We start from the raw sequence: 21,568 nt of genomic DNA, 5'->3' as shown, positions 1-21,568 counted from the left end.
TTACACAGATAGGATAGGAAAATAAATTTAAGAATCCACGTCCCCCATAAGTTAGGTGAAGTAGATTCTTTAGAATCCACGTCCCCTAACTAGGAGGGGGACATGGATTCTAAACAATCCACATCCCCCTCCCCCCGGGGGATGTGGATTCTCAAATCCACGTCCCCCTTCTAGGAGGGGGACGGATAATATGTTGAAATTTTGGACTACATGCATACTATTTTTTCATTTTTTAAAACTAGTGTGTCAGCTCCTTGTGCTCTGTCTCTATCTCCCTCGCAGCTCCCTCTCTTGTCTTAGCTCCCTCATCTCTTTTCTCTGTCTTCGTCTCAGCTCCCTCCCTCATAGTCCCCTCTCTCATCTTAGCTTCCTCGTTTCTTTTCTCTGTCTCTCTTTTCTTCGCTCACTCTCTCTCTCAGCTCTCCCTGTCTCTCATCTCTCAGCTCCCTCACTCGCTCTCTATCTCTTATCTCCCAGCTTCCTCATTGCCTTTGTTTCTCTCAGCAGCTCTATGGACAAAGAAGCCCGGCCACTCACGACTAAGGACCTCTTCTCCTCTTAGGTATTTTTTCCTTGTTTTTATTTTCTCAAACAAGTCTCCATGCAAGAATGTAATTTTTGTTTTGACTTAAAAATGTGATCAATTAATTTTAGTTTTACATGATGCATATGATATTATGATGCTTAAATTTTGTTTGAGCCTATGAAAGTATGTGCTTATTATTTTAGATAATTTTATAATTATATAATTACAGGTGGAATCGTTTTGTTTTTCCATTATATTTGGTGTATTTTGTTGTGATAGTGTATAAATAGTTGTAAATGAATTGCTATTTATTAGACTTTCACTGTATGAATTGGCTGTTTCTATGATATGTTTTGGCAAATTCTATTTTAGTTGTAAAATAAATGCAAATTATATATAAAAAAGATTTTAAAAATCACATCCCCTATAAGTCGAAAGGGACATGATTTATGAATCCAGATGAAAAACCACGTCCCCCTATATCATAGGGGATGTGGATTCTTAAGAAATCACGTCCCCTATATCAAGAGGGACTTGGTTTCTCAATCTATGAATTGGGCAATGAGAAACCACGTCTCTCTTACTATAGGGGAATGTGGTTTCTTTATAAACCACATCCACCACCTATAAGGGAGGATGTGGATTTTATAAAAACCACTTCACTTATTATTAAAGAGGACGTAGTTTATGATATTTCACATCATAGGCATTTGCGACGTAGATAAGTCATTATTTTAAGTTGCCCAGTATTGTATCCCCTTCAATTGTGACGTGAAAATACTTAAAATTGTGACATGAAAAGTTTATTTTGTAGTAGTGGTGTACGGCAAAATTCATCTTTACATTTTGTTATGAAAAATCACTATGATACTATAAAAAGAAAATTAAGTGGATATAAATTTTGTTTTTAAATGTTGTTTGAGTCTAGAAGCAGAGCTTATAATTTAAGTAGGTTTAAATGTCTTTACATATAAAAAAACTTCCATTACCAAACTTGACTTTAACATTAAGGCCCATTTGAGTTGGAATGAATATATGAATTATTAATATTATAATTTTTCAGTCAATTTTAGTTTTTATCTTAAAAATAAGATTTTCAATTTTATGTCATTTTAATTTTACTTTATTAATAATAAAAAAATTTGAATATTCAAACTAAGTCCATTTGAGTTCAAGCTTGATTTGAATTTATTTGAACTTATTCAATCAGCCTGAATAAATTTAAAAGAATCTTTTTTAAACTCTCTAACTCCATCATAAAATTTTTTGAACTCACTCATGCTGGTTTAAATTACTAGATCTATCTGGAGGTTGGCATGGCGAGCCACTTGAAACCAAGTTATGTACTCTTTATACAAAAGATATAATTTAGTTAGGAAGAAAGTACACTCTGAATTTAAAAGAGAAAATAAAACACAATATAAGAGATATATATGTATATATTGATAAAAATTATGCTGAATTGAATTCAAGTTTAATTTGTTCTCATTTGATTATCAAATTATCAATATACTCGACATATTAGATTATTTTAAAAGTCAATTTATATTTTAAAACTTAAATGACTCATATAATAATTTAAAAAAATATAAATGACCAAATTAATAATAATTAAACATGAGGGACTGAATTAACAATAGAGATAAATTTAAGAGACTAAAAGTTTGATTATTTTAAGAAATATAAAATTAAGTCCACAGTTTTTAATAGCCAAAACCGGGGGACAAGCTATGTATGGCAACTATTTTTATTTTTGAAGCAATTTTTTTAAAAAATCATTTTACTTGGCTCTTAGAAATCCAGGTTTATATAATTTTCATTGTGATCGTATAAGGAAAACAAACAGCCAAAAAAATCAGTGGCGGGTCACTTCCGTTCCATTTTTTCAGATTGCTATTTTTTTGTTTGCACTTGACAATTGTTAAACTACGGATAAGTCTCATGACTTTTGTATATATCGTTGTTCATTGAATTATCAATCATCCGATGTCTTTATTTTTTAAAGGGAAAATGATAATAATTTTTTTTGAAATATGTAAATAATAATTTGATTCCTCAAAATATCATAATTCTTCAGAAATTTCTAAAAACTTTTCTGTCATTAATAAATTTATGTAAATTATCAAATTATCCTTGTTGCAAAAATAAATAATTCACAAGTTTTGTTTAAATATTCACAACTTTTTTTCTTATATTTGTAATAATGTAACAACAAATCACAACTTTACATGTTAAATTTTTATTTGATGTTGCATTATTGCGAATATAAAAAAAATTATAAAAATTTAAACAAAACTTATAAATTATTTATTTTTAATAAGGATAATTTGATAATTTATATAAATTTATTAATGATAGAAAAGTCTCTAGGGACTTTTAGGAAATTATGACATTTTGAAGGATCAAATTATCATTTACATATACAGAGAGATTTTATTGTCATTTTTTATTTTTAAATTTATAGTTTAAAAAATATGCACCTTTATTTAAAAATTGAAAATTAGAACTGCATTTATTTTGATCATAGAATCTTATATTTATTGTTTGTATGATATCAGAATATGAAATACGTTTAAGTTGCTAATAATAACGGTTCTTAAATTATGAATATTTAAATTCTTATTTTAAAAAATCATTAATATTTTTTAAGAATATAATTTTTTATAGAAGAATATATTTTATTGGTAAATATTTAAAATGGAGAGAACAATAAGTTCATTATAGTTAAAACTATAAGCAAACATCATGCATTCCCCGTTATTTCTGAAACAACACGAGCCATATTACTTTTTTTTATTTCGCCAGCGAGGCATGTTACTTATTATTTGTAAATAATATGAGTTGATTTTATATTTTATTTGTTGCTATTATGTATAGTAAAACTAACGGTTGAAAAAGTTTTTAAAATAAAATAAATAATAATAATTTAATTGTTAATATTGTTACAAGTGGAAGTGTCCTCCATAATTTAGAAAAGGATCTAGATTCTGGAGTGGTGCTTGTCAGAATTGCTTAGCATGTACTCCCTTTAGTGTTATTTATAACTTATTTTCAGTATATTTTATCAAAATTTAAAAAAAATTAAATTTTATTAATTTTATCTTAAAGTTTAATAAGTTTTCTTCTCTACCTGTAAATTACCTAATTTACTGCATAGATTTAATCATAATATAATACATTACTGTGGTAATCAGGGAATAACTATCCTAATCACTTTATCATAGAAAATAAGATTTAACTACAATTAAATAAGGCTAACCATAATACAAAAAGAAAATATCCAAGTTAAAGATCTACTATAGTTATTATTGAAAGTTAAACTTATACCTTGTAATAAATTAAATTAAATGGTTAATAAATGCCAATATATTGAAAAAGTTTTAAACCTATGATCATGGAATAAATTAAGCAATTCATTGGGATCCCAAATAAAACAAGCATTTCATAGCATATCAAGGCCCAAACAAAATAGAAATAAGAGTTTCAAAACAATTTGGTTAAAAGACAATAGTGGGAAAGGAGTTAAAATATCATTTTCTAAATTTTTAAAGCATTTGCTACGGTATACCAAGATACATCACTGCATGATCTTTCTATGTCAGGTGTTGCGGCATAGGCAACATGCTTCATAGCGCATTGCATAAAATTTGATAACATAAATGTTGTCATAACACAACTTCGAGGGGGGAACTTTTGAAGTGCCCCGAGCCACAGTCTGATGTTCGTTTAAGGTAATCTAGATGTCCACATAAAGCTTGATCATTGAACTAGCTAATGACACTAATTTTGTTTTAAAAATTTATCACATCAAAAAGTTTGATATCATAAAAAAAAACACTCCCTTTTCACACTTAAACATTTCAAGATATTCAAAACCCAAACCATATGCCAAAGAACCACTTAGACTAAGTCTTCAAAACTTAAAACAACCTGTATAATGCACCACATTACAAATATTCACCTTATAATTCATCTTCACTCCTCAACCACGATTCCAACAAAAAACCATGGGGGAGCCATAATAACATAAATGCATAAACAAATCCCTTTACATCAATCAAAATAATTTGTAAACCTACTTGTACTAGTATTTATGCTCTGATTAGCTTCAACAATACACACACACACACACACACAAAACAAGTCTAGAGCACTAAACACAATCAATCATCACAAATACATGCAATAGTGCAAGTAAACCAAAATGACTATCCTAGTTGAAAATACATCATAATTAATCACATACATATATAGACAAAAGATAAAGGCATGCAGTAAGAATGGCAGATTCCTATGCTTCGATTGCTTTGTCCTTAGCCTTTCCAAAGCTAGAGCCTAAATATGTAGAATAGGGGTGGGTATAATTATCAATAACAAAAAAAAAACTCTAAATCATGCATATACAAATTAAATCAAATATGGCATGCAAGTGGGCAAGATAAGAATCATTCCAATATTCAATACAATATCAATCCACATGATCTCACAAATGTAATATTAATTGCTTCTTATTTCTTTCATATACTGCAAACTGAATTCATGAGCTAACAATTCAATAGGATTTAAGTCCGTGTAAATAAATAGACTAGCTCAAGCTCACCAAAGCTACCTAGCTAAAGGCTATGCTCACTCTCAGACTATAAATTTCTCCAATTCTTGAATCCATTAGGTGTCACAAGTATCACGATACACCTAGTCTAGGGTGATGTAAGGACTAAGGATCTAGACAACCTACATTTACACCCATTCCTAGGTAAGATTTAAGAAGACCTAACCCTAAATCAATTACTAAGGCCACTTATGGTATTAGTTATGTTCCATGTGAAAATAAATTAGTACTTCTCTTAAGGCAACCTCCCGCCCAATACGTGACCATGCAACAATGCTCAAAGCAATCACCATGCATACTATTAACTCTTAGCATAATCAAGTGAAGCTAGCACGCATATATTATTAGAACCTCAAGTCAATGCATGACATGATAGCATTTCTATAAGAAATATTTCTCATTTATATAAAACATGCCACACTTGCACAAGAATTTATAAATCAATGAACAAATTTATTTGAATATAAAACATATTAAACTTGTTCACAAACACCTTATTTGATCTAACAAGTAAGAGCAAGATATAAAATTTTTTCCTATTACCTCAAACTTTTGCGAACTCAAGCGTTACCTTAAACCACTTACTTCTTGAGCTTGTAACTAACTCACACAACCATGTGACAAATAAATTTACAATTAATAGTAACTAACATCATTAATTAACCGTGAAATTACCACTTTAAACTCCTAAACTCACACTCTAATAACCTAACTTTCCAACAACAAGTTTAAATTCACAATCAATAAGTTTCTTAACTCCCATTAGTTTAAAAAAACAATAATATACCACCCAATAACTCATATTTCTCCTTAAAGTGGTTAGGGTTTCTTCAGAACCCTAGACTGAAGCTACAACTTTGTAAAATCCATAGAACTAAGTGTAGATAGGTTAAACAACTCCCATTAGTCCCTTTAAGACTAATGGGTTCAGACCCAATGCTATAGTTCAAAAGTCTTGCTCTCCTAACTTTAAAAATTTAACTTAAATTTGTGTAAAAAGGAATAGGGAAGACATACATAGGTGAAAACAAGCTTAAATCAACTTCAAAGTTCAAAGGGCTATAATATTGATGCCCTAGCAAACCCATAAGCTTTCTCTGATACTCCCTCCCCATTCTCTCCTATTTTCCTCTTCTAGCTTAAACTCACATAACAGACCCAATATTTAAAATTTGAGATGATCTGTCGTGGCATATGGTACCTCTATTGTGACAGATGACACAAAAGGGTCTAGTCTAAATTGCTCTCCCATTTTTAGCCCCAGTAGCCCAACACACTTTCGAACTCGATCCGAAGACTATACCCACAACGAAAAGGCCTGTTAGCCATCACTGATCATTATTAAACCCAATAAATACTCAATATTTAAATACCCTTGTTTAATCCATGTAATTCAAAAATTAAAATTCAAGATGTTACACTACCCCTAATAAAGACAAAGATAATTATTTTTAATAATTTTTTAGCATTTAATAAGAGAAAAAAGATAAAGATGAATATAGGAAACAATGAAGTGTCCTAATAGGACCAAAATTAATATGCTCTCTACCTTATAAATAAGATTAGAGGAGTATTTAAATAATACTTGAAAATTTGTAATTTGAAGATTACAAAATGAATATAAGAGTATCAAATTACTAGAAATAGTAATATATTTGATGAGTTTTTATTTTACAAATTAGCAAATTTTACTTGTAAATTCTTGTTTTGATGGTTATAAATCATGGAAGGAGAGTGGTAAATTTTGAGATCAATTTACCAAAAAAATATTTGGTTCTTATTCTAAATTTTTGAAAGGTTAATATGCAATTTGGACCTTAAACTATAGGTTCAAGAGCAATTTGAACCCTACCCTCATAATTAATACATTTTAAATTTTGAAAAATTAAATTTAGAGCAATCTCGCCCTTATCATTAATTTAGAACTAACGGTTGTTTCTTTAGCATATTAGGGCCACTCCCTCCCTCCCCAATTAATATACAATTTGGACCTTGAACTATAGGCCCAAGAGTAATTTAAACCCTATACTCATAATTAGTATATTTTAAACCCTGAACAATTAAACTTAAAGCAATTTGCCCCTACCGTTAATTTAGAACTACTAGCCATATCTTATCATATTAAGGCCCACTCTCTCCCTCCCCTATTTCTCGTCTCACTTCAAGCCTTCTCTTTCCTCCTCCTCTTCCTTTCCCTCTTTCTAATAGCATTGACATGGATTAAGAATTTGGATCAAACAGAATCACCATGGTTGGAGAGCATGGACACTAGAGATATGGGCAAGGAAATGTGAGAAGGAAGACAAAGAGGAGGAGGAGGAGGAGGAGGAGAATGAATATGAATGGAAGACGATGCGACTAAACTATGGAGGTTTAATTATGGCGATTTAACTGAACCATACTGTGTGTGACAGACCTGGTCTCCTTTAATCCATAAAGGCAATGTTTGAAATAGCCAAGGGATCTTCTCGACCTTCCATTTTACTTGTTGGTAGAGAACTTTTGACTGTGAGAAACTCAACACGAGCCACCCCCACCCACCATGTATGCATTAAAGGAAGTAGAGAGAGAAATATTATAGGCAAAGAGATGAAGTTCCACCATAAATTCATAAACATTGTTTAAGCACATTGACCTGGCTTGCCTATTCTCTGCTTGTTTCAAATGCTTCTTAAGAGCTAAGAAGTAACAGTAGCTCATAAAGAATAGTTCTAAGAGCAAGGTGAAGAAGAAGAACATTGTAAAGCAGGAAAGTGATCACGGTGAATGCAAGGGGTTAAAGGCAATCTATAGAGAAGTGCTATAAAAATTGAGTTTGCAGGGAGTAGTGAAATGGAAGAACCTCAACTAATATTTGACTGCATGCACTCAAATATCATAATCATCAACTTTGAAGAAAGAAAAGGCAATGATAGAGTAGAAGATAAAAGCACAGGATTTAGGTTAAGATAGGAATAAGGATGTAACATCTCAAAATTTACTTTAAAGATTAATTAAATCAATTGAGAGGTTTAATTAGTCCATTAAGGTAATTGGGGATAAATTAGGGAGTTTAGATGACCTTTTAGGTTCAGTGCACCTTATATGGGAGTAAAAATTAGACCATAGGTGTAATTGGGCCACTTTGAATTCAATTTAACAATATTAAATGAGGATTTTCATTTTTGGTTATCCATCATGGCGGATGGCACAGTTCACATTGATAGACACAATTGAATTTTAAATGCACAGAAAGATGAATTTCAGTTAGAATGGAAGACAAATTTAAGAGAGTAAGGTAAAGAATGAAGGGTACTTTGCTAGGATTTGCTATAATCAACCTTAGAGGCTAGTTTGGGCTTTCAAATCATAAGATAAGCTTTCTATTCCCTTCTTCTCTCTTCTTTAAACTTTTCATAGAGGTTTTTAGGCTTGGGTAAGGCTGTTGGAAATGAAAGCTATGTCCCTACACTTTAATAACTCTAATGGAGATTAAGAGTGTTATGCTATGTTTCTAATCATTGGTTTAAACTAACGACATTGTTTATTAGTGTTAATGATGGGTTTAGAGATAACCTTAATGCTAATTAGTATAGATTAAGCTAATGGTAAAGCTTAACAATGAGTTAAGCTTAATGGGGATTAAATAAGCTAATAGAAGTTTAAAATAGGACTGTTTATTGTCAAAATCACTAATAAGGGTCTTAGGCCTTAATTGAAATTAAAGGTTAATTAATTATTATTAGTCATTAATGATGTTTGTTAATCCTAAATTTGTAGATTAACTACTCTTAGAGCTTGTGGATTATTTGTGAGCTTCCTCATAATCCAAATCATACTATTGTGTGGTGATCATAAAGTTGAGGTAATAGAGAATTAAATTATAGTATATATTTGTGTCTGCAATAATGAACTTGATTGATCATGGTATATCAGTGAATAGCTTTAACGTATGCTATTGCAAACATCTGTGTGAAAAAGGTTTGAGGTTTATGATATGACTTTTTTAATGGATGAGTACGTATCACTTGATTGGATGGGTTCAATGTGAGTTATTTTAGCATGACTTGCTAATGATGATGTGATTGGATTTAAGTCATTGAACATGATTGAGATTATTTGATTTCTTAAGCATCAGGAGGTTTATGATATGAGTTGAGTATTGTTATGGTTATAACATGTTTTTGTGCATAAAATGTTAATCGTGAATATGCAGTATGTTATAAGAATGGAAATGTGGTTAAATGTGATTCACTACATGTGCTTATAGATTTATAATTTATGAACATAAGAATAATCATCTACTGTGAACATTATCATTGCATGGATTTGAATGATCACAAATGAGTGGGAGTTCACTTGAGAGAGTATGGCATTTTGGAAATCTACATGGCACTCATTAGTACCACAAGGCCTTGATGTTTTAGTTTTTGATTAATACCCTAGATTGGGTATTGCCCTAAACTAGGCAAAGTGACACCTCATAAGTTTAGAATGAGGGAATTTATGATTTAAGAGTAAGTATGGGGTCTTGGTTAGGTCACCCATCACAATTGAAGAGTAGGGTTAAGTCAATCACACATGTTAATCCTATATAATTTAGTAGCCCATGGATTCAGTCATAAAATATAAGGAAAGAAATAAGGGTGGAACATGATTATGCATAATTATCATCACTTGTTACACATGTATTGTAGTCATGAATATATTGTTGCGATACCAGTTAAGTAATTGTAGAATTTATAATGTGAATAGAAGCATTAATTGCTTTTATGTGCCATATGTTCATATGCTTGAATTTATATGCTTAGTTAATGAGACTGTATAATCTTAGTCCCGTGGTTTAATACTTTCCAGATGACGTTCAAATTCAGGGCAAAGGGAAGCAGGTGAAGTTAGAGACATTTAATTGAGTGTAATGTCTCTGGCTGTTCTTAATGTGTAATTTGAATATTTTATTACTAACTTTAGGGGTCATTGCATGGATTTAATTGTCATTTACAAGTAACCCTTATTGTTGACTTAGGCATTTTGGATGTTGGCCTCCTATGTTTATAGACCGAGGTCTACCATGCAAATGTGTGTTCATGGTTAATAATAGTGATTATGATATATCATATGTTTATGCATGAATGGGTCTAATGCATATGGACATTCTTTGATAATGGCTAATTTAAGGGGAGACACTTGGTTGTGGGATTATGAATGCAAATACATATATCGGCACCAAGTGTTATAAGATTTTCATTTGGCATTGGATTGAGAAGAGACTGGAGCCAATAGTTAGTGTATTTATTTATATTTGTGTGGGCACTTGGATTACATTAATCAGAGGCCTGAGCTGAAAATTAAGTATCTCATAGGTTAAAATTTTATTTCTGTTATAACTGCGCCGTAATTGGGTGTGCGCCACTAATAAGTGCATATTTTATAAATAAATAGGTATAGATTTTGATTTAGATTTGATTATATTTATTAAGATTTCATATCTATTTAATTAATATTTATATATTTTCTATAATCACTTAATTATAAGATGAAAAATTTTGATACAAAATCTACTCATATATCTCTTTGTTTTTATATTTTGCAGAAAAAAGAATTAAAGGAAAGAATGAAAAGAGAAATATACATACATACATATATTGAAATCTCACATCAACAAGGAAGAAGAGGAGGAGTCTTCACTTTAATTATAAATACCCCCTTCATCAAAAGAGAATGCATCCAATTACTTATCCGAGTACCTCAAAAATTTTTCTAAGATATTTAGAGCCCGTGGAAGCATTTTAAAGGTTAAAAGCGAGATCATTGATGAGTTTTACAAATCATAATTATTTCTTCTCTACTCCTTAATCTTCTCTGAGATTTTAGAATGTGTTATTTAATTTTATTATGTATTTTTAAATTATCCAGTTGGGGTAGAGATGTAGCCCAATTGGAGAGCTAGTTTTCTATTTACTTTATTTTGACTTTTTGCATTTATATTTATAAATATTTTTACTTTTTTAATTATGTTTATTTCTCTTGTTCTTTATATTGATTTTATGACTGGTCATCATTTAATTAAATCTGTGGGTAATCTTGATGGACTAGAAGGTGAAGAAAGAACCTAAATTTAGAGAAATAGATATAAATAACTAGGCCAGAGATAATTTTAAAAATTTATAGTGAATTAAATTATAGTTTCACGGTTTAATTAGTTGTTTGGGCATCTTAGGAATGAATTCAACGCTAATTAAAAAGAGACTAATAATTTAGAAAAATAATATTAGCACATTTTTAAAATAATTGTCACTGTAATTGATTAAAGAGTCAATTCAAATGGTAGAAACTAGTAATATATAAGGTGAATCTTAAACCCCATCACTTCAAGTGATTGTATTTTCATCGTCATTATTCCTTGATTTATTTTTATTATTTATATTCTCATTAAATTATTTATTTTATCTATTTTTCTCGAATTATTAATTATTTAATTTAATAAAGGTGCAACTTCCTAGTGGATTTGACATTTGAAATACTTCAGATAATTTATTATTATGATCTTATACACATGTGATAGTTATTAGCCGTGGTGGATTGTTAGATTAGCCATAGCAAATGTGTCATCTTAGATTGGTTGTGGTGGATTGTGCTATTGGTTGTGACGGGTGGCCTCTATGCCATTAGCCGTGGTGAACAAACTCTTGGCCCTGACGGATGTGTGGTTTTGGAGGGTTGGTCGTGGCAGACATGCAATAGGCCGTGATGGATATGCCAAATTTACTAAAATGTTTGTTTTGCCCCTATTTTAATTATTTTTAAATGCTCAACTTATCTTCATATTTTTGTAAACTTTTAAGCTATGATTTTAAGTATTTATTCATCATTAATCCTTTTCAAATAATTTTTAAGATCCCATTATTCATAATAGTTTTAAGTCAGTTAAGAATTAACCTCAGCCAAGGTTGATCCTTAGCTTTATTGATTGGTTTAATTAATTGAATTTAGGATTGATTAATGATAAAGGACATTACAAACAATGAAATAGGGTAAAAGAGAGGGAGAGATTGATGACATATGGCATAGAGGTTGTGGGGGGGGGGGCGCAAAATTAACGATGAGCCCTACTTAAAAAAAAAATAGCCAACATTAACTTTAAATTGACAATAGGGACAAGAGAGTTTTAAATTTAATTGTGCAGGGTTTAAAATATATCAATATAAGTTTAGAATTTAAATTACCCCTGAATTTATAGTTCATGGTCGAAATTGCATATTAATCCATTTTAAAATCTTTTGATCTTTGTTTAGATTTAATTCAATCTTTTAATCTTCTGATTTTTAATGCCATTCTTTTTTTCCTAGCCCAAGAGAATAAAAAAAAGTGAAGTGGTTTGAGTCCACTAAATGTAATGAAATATTTTATCGATGTTACATAAGTCATTAGATTGTCATGGATTTGTGAAGTGAGATATAAGATTATGAGTTTGAATTTTTCTAATTAAAAAAAAAACCAATACAATTTATATGGGAAAGGGACTTGGACGATCAATTAAGATGCTGATGTTGGACGATCAATCAAGATGCTGAGATTTCAAAGAAGTTGATGATGGTGCAGCCAACTAAACACAAAAGTTCCTTCAAGAGAGTGACGGGACAAATAAAGAACCGTAACCAGCAATTCAAATTGCAAACGAACGGCTGGGATGCATCACAGATTTAAAAGGAAAAAAAAAAAAAGGTTGAACGATCACTTTTTTAAAATTCAAATATTTATAACATTTTTTTCAAACATACAAAAACTTAAATTATTTCAAAGATCATAAAAATTTATTTATTAGAAAGAATTTTAAATAAGGACCAGGAATGCAACATAATTATTAGTGGGTTTAAATTTTTTTTGAAATTTTAGTTCAATCCAAAAAATAAAAGTAAAAATAATTTTACCTGTGAAATAAAGTATCTTTCACTTGTTATGTAAAATTACTAGTTATTAATTTTTTTTATTTTATTTATTAATTTATCAATATTACTTGTAAATTATATATGTTTGTCAGATAAACAGTAACATTAGTTGTTAATTTACTATATTTACTTATTAATTTACTAACATCACTTATAAATTACAAAACCTATCAATAATTTATAACTGATGTTAGTAAATTACAAGATCTATCACTAATTTATAACTGATGCTGATAAATTAACAGGTAAAGTTGATAATTTAATAATTGATGTTACTGCTTATAATTAAATAACTGATGTCAAATTTTATATAATTATTAACATATCAACTCATGTTATCTGCAACTTATATTAATAAATTAACAAGTGAAGTAAATAAAATTAACAACTAATAATTCTGCATAACAAGTGAATGGTACTTTGATTTTTTATAATTAAAATTATTTTCACTTTTACTCCCCTGAACTGAATTGAATATTTAAAATTTTTTTATATTCACTAATAATTATGTCACATTTGTGATCCTTATTTGAAAGTCTTCCTATTTATTATCCAAAACATTTTTTTGTTGTTTTTCCCCCTTCTCATTTCGAGAATGTGATGCGTCTAAAACTAGATTAGAGACTTTGAATACATTCTTAATTGGTGTAATATTTATTAACAGTAGCCAGTTAAATTCATTTTTTTAATTTTCGAAATTAAAGACGAGCTTCGTTTTTATAAGTTATTCTTGTGTTATTCTGCATGACATTCAACATATGTTCACTCATTTTAGCTTAGTGTTAGTAGAACAAATTAAGAAACATTGTACTCCTTTGTTCTGTTCTTTCTCTTCTTCATCTATACTGACTTATGAACTGTAACTTTTGTTACATTAATTTATCGTTTGACCCTTATTAAAAAAAAAAAAAAGCAAATTGCTTCTTGAGCATGAAAAGAATTTGTCTCTTTTCTCTTGATACTTTACCTCCTTAATGCTATGGTTCGATCAGATTTTGTGTGTATTTTTTGTTGAGATTTTGTGTGTATTTTATGGTTGTTAAATTTGAACAGCAATTTGGCTTTAGTGAAGTGCTTTAAAAAAAATACTAAAATAAATAGAAATAAAAATAAAGAAGTGGTAAATTTAATTAGTGAGGATGCATGGTCACGCTCCTCAAGATGTGAGTTTGAATTATACTATCTCCATGGCTTTACTCTATTTTATGAGATGTTTTTTAAGTGATTTAATATCTCATAATATAATATATTTTGAAAAAATAATGATTCATTAAAGAAGTTCATTTTAAAATTATTTTTATTATTTTACTTCTTAAATATATATCTCTATAGTCTATTTCCGTATTAAATGAAGGAATTTTACAGATTCATATTTAAAAAAAAAATTGAAATGTTAAATTGTACAATGTAATTTACTATTGGTTTGAAATCTTACTAAAACATTGTCTTATATAAAATGAGTCAAGAAAAGTGATAATTGTTGATGTAAAGACTTCGTTAATAAATATTTGTAAATAGTTAAAGAGGCATTTTCTTGTCTCTTTGTACATTGTAAAACTTATGTTAGATTTTATGAATTCTTGAAATTAAATTCACCTGGAAAAAAGCTAGCTAGTGTTTCAAGTTTGTATTCTCTAACTATCTCATTTGATGACATAATTTTATCAGGAATTGTAAACTGACAAGAACATTTTCGCCTTGATCTAGTACCATGTTTTAGAAAACAACGTTAAACAAATTCAAGAAAGCTAGAAGTAGGAATACATTGTTTTTTGTCTTTTATTGCTGACATGCATTTTCATATTAGAGGGAATCATGTTCCAAATTTAGTCAGACACTAAATATAAATACTTTTTTTAATAGTGATTCAAACTTTTGATTTGCTACTCCCTCCATTTTTTATTGTTAAAGAAATTATCACTTTTAATTTATATTTTTTTATTAGTAAAATCACTCATTCCAATAAATATTTGTTGTATATTTTTTAAATTATTTCTCATAATTTATATTAATGAAAAAAATTAATGAATGCTTATATTGATTAATATAGGGTATTTTAGTAAACTTTTTTTTATTTTCAGGCATAATTATTATAATTAACTAATTTTTTTAAAATGTGTGATATATGTTTTTCTCTTACTTCCTCCATTTCTATATATATAAAAAAATTATACCACACAAAAAAAAGTTGGTTAACCATAATAATTATATTTAAAAATAAAAAAATTAGACTGAAATACTTTATATTAATTAATATAAGCTTGTATTAATTATTTTTTATTAATGTAAATTATGAAAGGTAATTTAAAAAATATATAATAAATACTTATTAAAATATATGATTTTGTTTGTATAAAAAAAATAAATAAAAAATGATAATTTTTTATAAATAAAAATAAAAGGAGTATATATAGAAATGGAGGGAGAACATTGTAAGGGATTAATCCTTTTTTTTTAAACTAAACCTAACCTGTTGGTAGCATACATGGTTATTAGGTGTCATCATCAATCAATCAAATGCTCCAAAAGAAAGCGCCATGATTGAGCTTAGGAATGTGCATTGAGCAATGAGAATCTCATCGATCAAGGGATGCTGGTAGGATTCCACCAGCATCGTTGAGTTGAATCAATAATACGCTGTGGATCCTAAATAAAGATGCTAGATGATTAATTCATATAAATTAAAAAAAAATTAGTTATTTGTAAACTTATGTACTAGTTTCCTTAAAATATCATTTCTTTTAAATCATTAAAAATTACACCCAGCAGCATTGATTTATGCAGGGATAATTTGAGAAAAAAATATTGAATGTAAAAAATAAAGGATATTGAAGTCTTATAATTATGACTAAAAGAACTCATGTGTCACTATAAAAATTGTCAACTCAATAGAAAGGTTTGCCAGAGACATTGACACAAGATATAGAGAGAAAACCAAATTATAGTTCTACCTTTAATCTTGCTACATACCTTAATCTGGCAATCTATATGACCATAGAAAAACGGCTAGAATGCATTGTTATAAAATCACCGCTTAACTCACTGCTTCATTTATTTTTAGTCAAACATGGATTTTCAAACATAGATAAGAACCGACGACTATAATATGAACCCTGATTAAATGAAATGAAAAGATACATTTTTAATCAAATCTCATATTAATAAAGTAATTAATTGTCTTCCATTCACATTTTACATAATTGCACTAAATCAAGGTAAGTTTGTATAAAATTAGTGAACTCTTGTAAATTTAACACTTTTTTTTCCTTTTTTTGCAAGATTAGATGCTCTGAAATGTAAAGAATAATGTTGGAGGCCCGAATATTAGAATAACTCCTTGAAAAAACTCTTTGCTCACATATGTTAGAATATTTGAAAAGATTGCTGCTCTTATATATATTCTAAAAAACATATTTCTGACAAAGACATCTTCTTCTTCAACACCCAAAACATTATCAATGACCATTATCTTCAAGCTCAATTGAACAATGTGCATTCGGACCATGACAGATCTTTTGCTAAATGGATTTCACCCAAACCTTGTTGGCTGAAGTTGGATGTTGATGGTTCTGTCTACACCAATGAAATTGCAACTTATGATGGCCTTATTTGGGATGACCAAAGCAACTAGATAAAAGATTTTACCAAATAACATAGCTATCTTCTTAGTATTGCCGCAGCTCTTGACCATCTTTAAAGGTCTTTCTCTTTGTTAGAGGTACAAATATACTCACATCAATGTTCACTCTGACTCTCTTGAAACTTTGTTGCTTATTCAGCATTACCACAACATGGATCATCGCTTCAATGAAACTATAACAAAAATTAGAGACCTCATTATGAATGAATGAACTATCAACTTCAACCATGTGTTTGGATAAGCCAACAAGTGTGCGGATTGATTTGATCATCAAATATCGAATGACAATAATGATATCTTGATTTTTGATGACCCTTCACTAGAATATCACACTCTTATACGACTTGACTTGACTTAGTTTTGCACAAGTTTCTGTGGCCTTATATTAAAAAAAATAATTAATTATCTTTAAGCTAACACTACCTTTTTAAATTTATTTTTATTTAATAGGGTATTTCACTTAAAAATAAATAAAGTAATTTATTTATTATGAATATTTTTTTTTAAAAAAATACATTGGAATGCTAAAAATATCATATATTTTTTATCCCTAAAAAAATAAATTAGATTGGCGAGAGTAGAATTCAAGAACATGCAGTAGAGCATTGTACTGATTCAATTCCATCGGAGGGACGCTACGTAAACGTGGCCACTTCCCATGCGGGAGACGATTCTGGACCTGTAAACCCCACTTGTCCTCCTCAGTGGGGCGGTGTTTCTTCACCACTCCCTTATTTATTTATTATTATTCTTATTATTCTTAGTTCCCACTCTACTTGTCTTCATTATGTACTTATATTGTATAACTTTGTCATGCTTCTTCGCCCAACCACATACCCGCATAGTAGTACGCTGGCACTAATACTATTATTGTTTAATGCCGCCGATCCAAGCTACTTATTATGGCTTTATTATTCTTTTTATTTAATTACATCCTTAATTTTGTTCCGTCCAACCCCTCTTTTGGTATACGTAACCAGTGAATTGACTTGTCGAAAGCAGTAGTAAAAGTTCGTTGTCTCTTCATCTCCACTCCGAACTTGTTCCCTCAGTTCAATTCCCTCTTCTTCTCAACCTTTTACACACACACACACAGGTCCGGTCTTCAATTTTAGTCTTTTCATACTGAAATTTTTTTTCGATTCTAACATGCCCACACACTGCTAGTACTAGATTTGTCCTCATAGCTTTAATATTATTTCGTGTTTAATAAAATGACATATCTTGCGCACAATGTCATAACGGAAAAGAAAAATACACGTAATGTTTTGATTAAACAATGAGGTATGGCCTCCACCATTTAGAAATTAGAAGGAAGCTGAATCATGGCTTCATGTAGAGTGTAAGAAACGTGCCACAGAAAGTAATGACATTAAATTAGTGAAGCTTTACGAGTGATTGGTGGAAGGAGGATCTAAGAACGACTGGCATTGCGGGCAAATTCGACCAATCAAATCAATGCCTTTTGTGGGGAAAATGACAAGGTCTCGGAGTCCCAAACGCCAGGCCCTGCTCTAATCCAAATGCAGAATAGTGGGGGAGGAAGAAAGGCTTTTTATTTATTTATCTAGATTTCAAGAATAATTAAAATGATCTCAACCAGATCCACTCTCGCATGTCCCCTTTTCTACGGAAAATTAGAAACTCTCCTTGATTTTCATTCGTCAGTCATCATCATCTTCAAATTCAAAAGATGAGAATAAATAAATAATATATATATATATATATTGATGTTTATATTTTGAACTAGAAATAAAGTTAATAAACATCTTAAACCTTAAAATTCTGATACATGCAAAAACTCCAATCAATTTTTAAATTTTAACCGCTTAAAACCTTCACATTAAGTTAAAAAAAAATAATTATTATTTTTATAGTTATAAAATTTAATTGCTAATATAATACTCATCCTAACCCTTAAAAATAATGGTATATACTTAACGGTAGAATCTCAAACACTCGTAATTTAAAAGTTGATAAGTGTTTTTATACATTTCAAAAGTTTAAAATTCAAAATACTATTTACACGATACTTTAAGGTTTAAAATGCGAATTAACTCTTAAGAATATTAGATGCTGAACAGTGCTATCTCTAATGATATCTCAAACAAGTACTCTAAACCTCCAAAATCAATTAAATCTCCTATCCAAACATGCAGCCAAGCATCCAAAATTTAAAAGTTGATGGATGTTTTTGCACATTATAAAAGTTTAAAATCCAAAATACTATTCATATAATAGTTTATGATCTAATCATTAATCTTTAGAAATATTAGGTGCTGAAAAGTGCTCTCTAAAAACTCAATTTAGTGTCTGCAAATCCAAATTGCTTCTGAACGGGACGGGGCCTTCCAATAGGAGATCTGTCATCATCGGTGGGTCACAAAGGTGCAGCCAGGTAGCATCGAGAGAATTGTCGCATGTTCATTCACCGGTCAACTAAAACACTTAAGGTAGCATCAAGGCATTATCACATCAAAGATGAACCCTTACCAAAGACAGTTAAAGTGATGGTAGCAGTAGAATTCAATGAACCTTTACCGCGGTGGAAGTGAAACGCGCCATGCGGTGAGTTCCTCCAAGCCACCGTCAACATGCACTTCCCAACACGCCAGACCAGATTGGGATTAGGTTTTAACCAATTCTTTTAGTGGGAGACAAAGATGCTGATCCAGCATATGATAGGTCTGAATCCATAGTTCTAAATTCAATACTCCATCTTTGTGGTCCAAATAATGCGGCAATGCTTCCGCACTTAGAAGAAAATTATCCATCAGAAGTTAAGAATCAAATGTTAGCCGGTAGAATATGTAGATTCCAAGTTATCTTCACAAAAAGGAGAACCAAAAAAAAAAAAAAACAGGTGAATAAAGTTTACCTCCTCGTGTGTTTTAGAGAATTTCCCTGTTAGGGTCACAGGGTCAGGTTCTCGCAAGTAGTCATAGAATAAACGAAATCAGTGCTATCAATGTGAAAAGAGCATCATGAAGGTTTTCGGCTGAACAGTTGGGATGAGCTATCATCCACATCAGTTTTAATGACAAGCAAGGGTTCAGGATAAAAACGACTTCAGTAGTGCATGATTAAATATTTTTGCCCAAACAAATCACTTAAAATAATGACGTTTTTTTCTTTCACTAGCTCAGCATCAATGTCAGCTTTCATTTAATATCAAATATCAAATAAAATTACCACGAAATAAAAACTAACTTATAATATGTTAGTGTTTCTGAAAGCAACTTGGGACAACCACAGCCTAAATGTTAGTTCCTAAGATTGGAGACTTCAAAGTCCCCGTAAAACCCCACATCAGAGTCCAATGCTTCAGATGTAAGACTACAATACTATAAACTGGAATGGGTCCCAACAGTTTCCAACTACTATGTATCGTCAACTGTGCAGTGCAACTCAATGTGTAAATATTCTCAGGGCTTTAGCCGCTGGTCCAAATCCAATCAACAGGTTATATTACTCAATATGCACATAATACCATAATTGAAGCAAAGCTTTAAGTTCTTGTATAATACAATCCAAACTCCTTCGAGATAACGCAAAAGGTGATGCAGGAGTTGCACAGAGAACCACCATTTGAAACAAAGCTTCAAGAATATTTCACACATGCCATAAAGTCAAGAGATCCTTACAGAAAGTCAGAGACACAGAACATAAATTACTTCAATAAATCATTTTAAAGGTGGAATTATTGTCCAGACCTGACCCCAGAGACAACTGGAATAATTGTGTACTTCCACCTGCCTCGGGCAGTTGGCAGAAACTCGATGAAATTAGCAGTTCTTTGAAGTATGAAACATATAACAGAATCACCAAGCCAAACTCATCAATTGAGTCTCTCCAAGAATAAGTTTCATTTAGCCAAAAGATGAGGCCAGCATGCTTATAGTTATCTATCTTCACTATTTTAACTAATACATCAATATCAAAACAAATCCAATTCAATCCAATCCCATCACATCGTCAGATACCCAAGTTATATTTGCATTGCCCTGCGGCGTCCAGACCAGCTCCTCTCAAGGACGTGGACGCCGTCATATCATTATTCATAAAGCAAACTACTGCCACCATATTCAACACTCAATGATCTATAATCGGAGAAGCCAGTATCTGAGTGATCTTTGCAAATCAGAATTGTAACTTTGCAAACTAATGTAAAATTTAAAATTTGTCTACAAGAGCAAATAAACAATAAACTTCAAAAAAAATTACAAAGGATACGTGTTTAAAATTGGAAAATTAAGGTAACCAAGATCACCGACCAAACGTGGCAGGATCAGATTGAAGGTTTTGATCAATGCAGGAAGCAGTGTGGCAGTACAGTGCTTGAAGTTAAGGCAAGCAAATAATTGTCGGGAGAATTCTAGGTTAGCATTCCATGCTAGAATGCAACCCACGCCTTTTGATCCAACCCATTCGCCAAGTGTAAACAAGGCATGATTTTGATATCGAAGAGGTTGCGAGAGTCACAGTGCCATGACTTCTGCAGTGACAGGGGCCCTCTTCTTCGCTTCGATTTCGCCTAAACCTCCAGCACTGCCACCACCCACCACCAATATAATCTCCCTGCTCAGACCTTTTACAATACCATCATTTCCATGCCAAATTAACACATGCGATGAAGAAAAGGAGAGAAAAACACGAATGAGAAGAATATGCTTTATTTGAATTGTAGATACCGTCGAGCCAATGAGGACATTGTACGGGCAATGGGCACGGAGATGAGGATAAGTAAGAATAGATGATGCAACGCAGAAAAGAGGGAATGATTGAGAGAGAGATGGCACGAAAGGAGCGAAGGAGACCGCCATGATGCCCAGTCGCGCCGCCTCATGGCTAAGATCAGACGAAGA

General features: G+C 30.7%; 1 long non-coding RNA gene across 2 annotated transcripts; it reads right to left on the bottom strand.

Annotated features, from left to right (window-relative positions):
- Positions 1-18,815: 18,815 nt before the first annotated feature.
- On the bottom strand, positions 18,816-21,568 carry LOC129290633 (uncharacterized). 2 transcript variants are annotated; one of them, XR_008588472.1, is made up of 2 exons: positions 19,582-21,568; positions 18,816-19,457 (listed from the first exon to the last, which is right to left on the bottom strand). It is a non-coding gene; the product is annotated as an uncharacterized LOC129290633 (long non-coding RNA). The 2 variants fall into 2 exon arrangements; XR_008588473.1 differs by having other exon boundaries at positions 20,937-21,568.

Source organism: Prosopis cineraria, unplaced genomic scaffold (genome assembly GCF_029017545.1).
Source record: "Prosopis cineraria cultivar Desert tree isolate PC_DT_omini unplaced genomic scaffold, ASM2901754v1 PC13, whole genome shotgun sequence".
NCBI lineage: Eukaryota > Viridiplantae > Streptophyta > Magnoliopsida > Fabales > Fabaceae > Prosopis > Prosopis cineraria.
The sequence above is the reverse complement of the archived record's forward strand: the minus strand, read 5'-3'. Positions and strand labels throughout refer to the sequence as shown.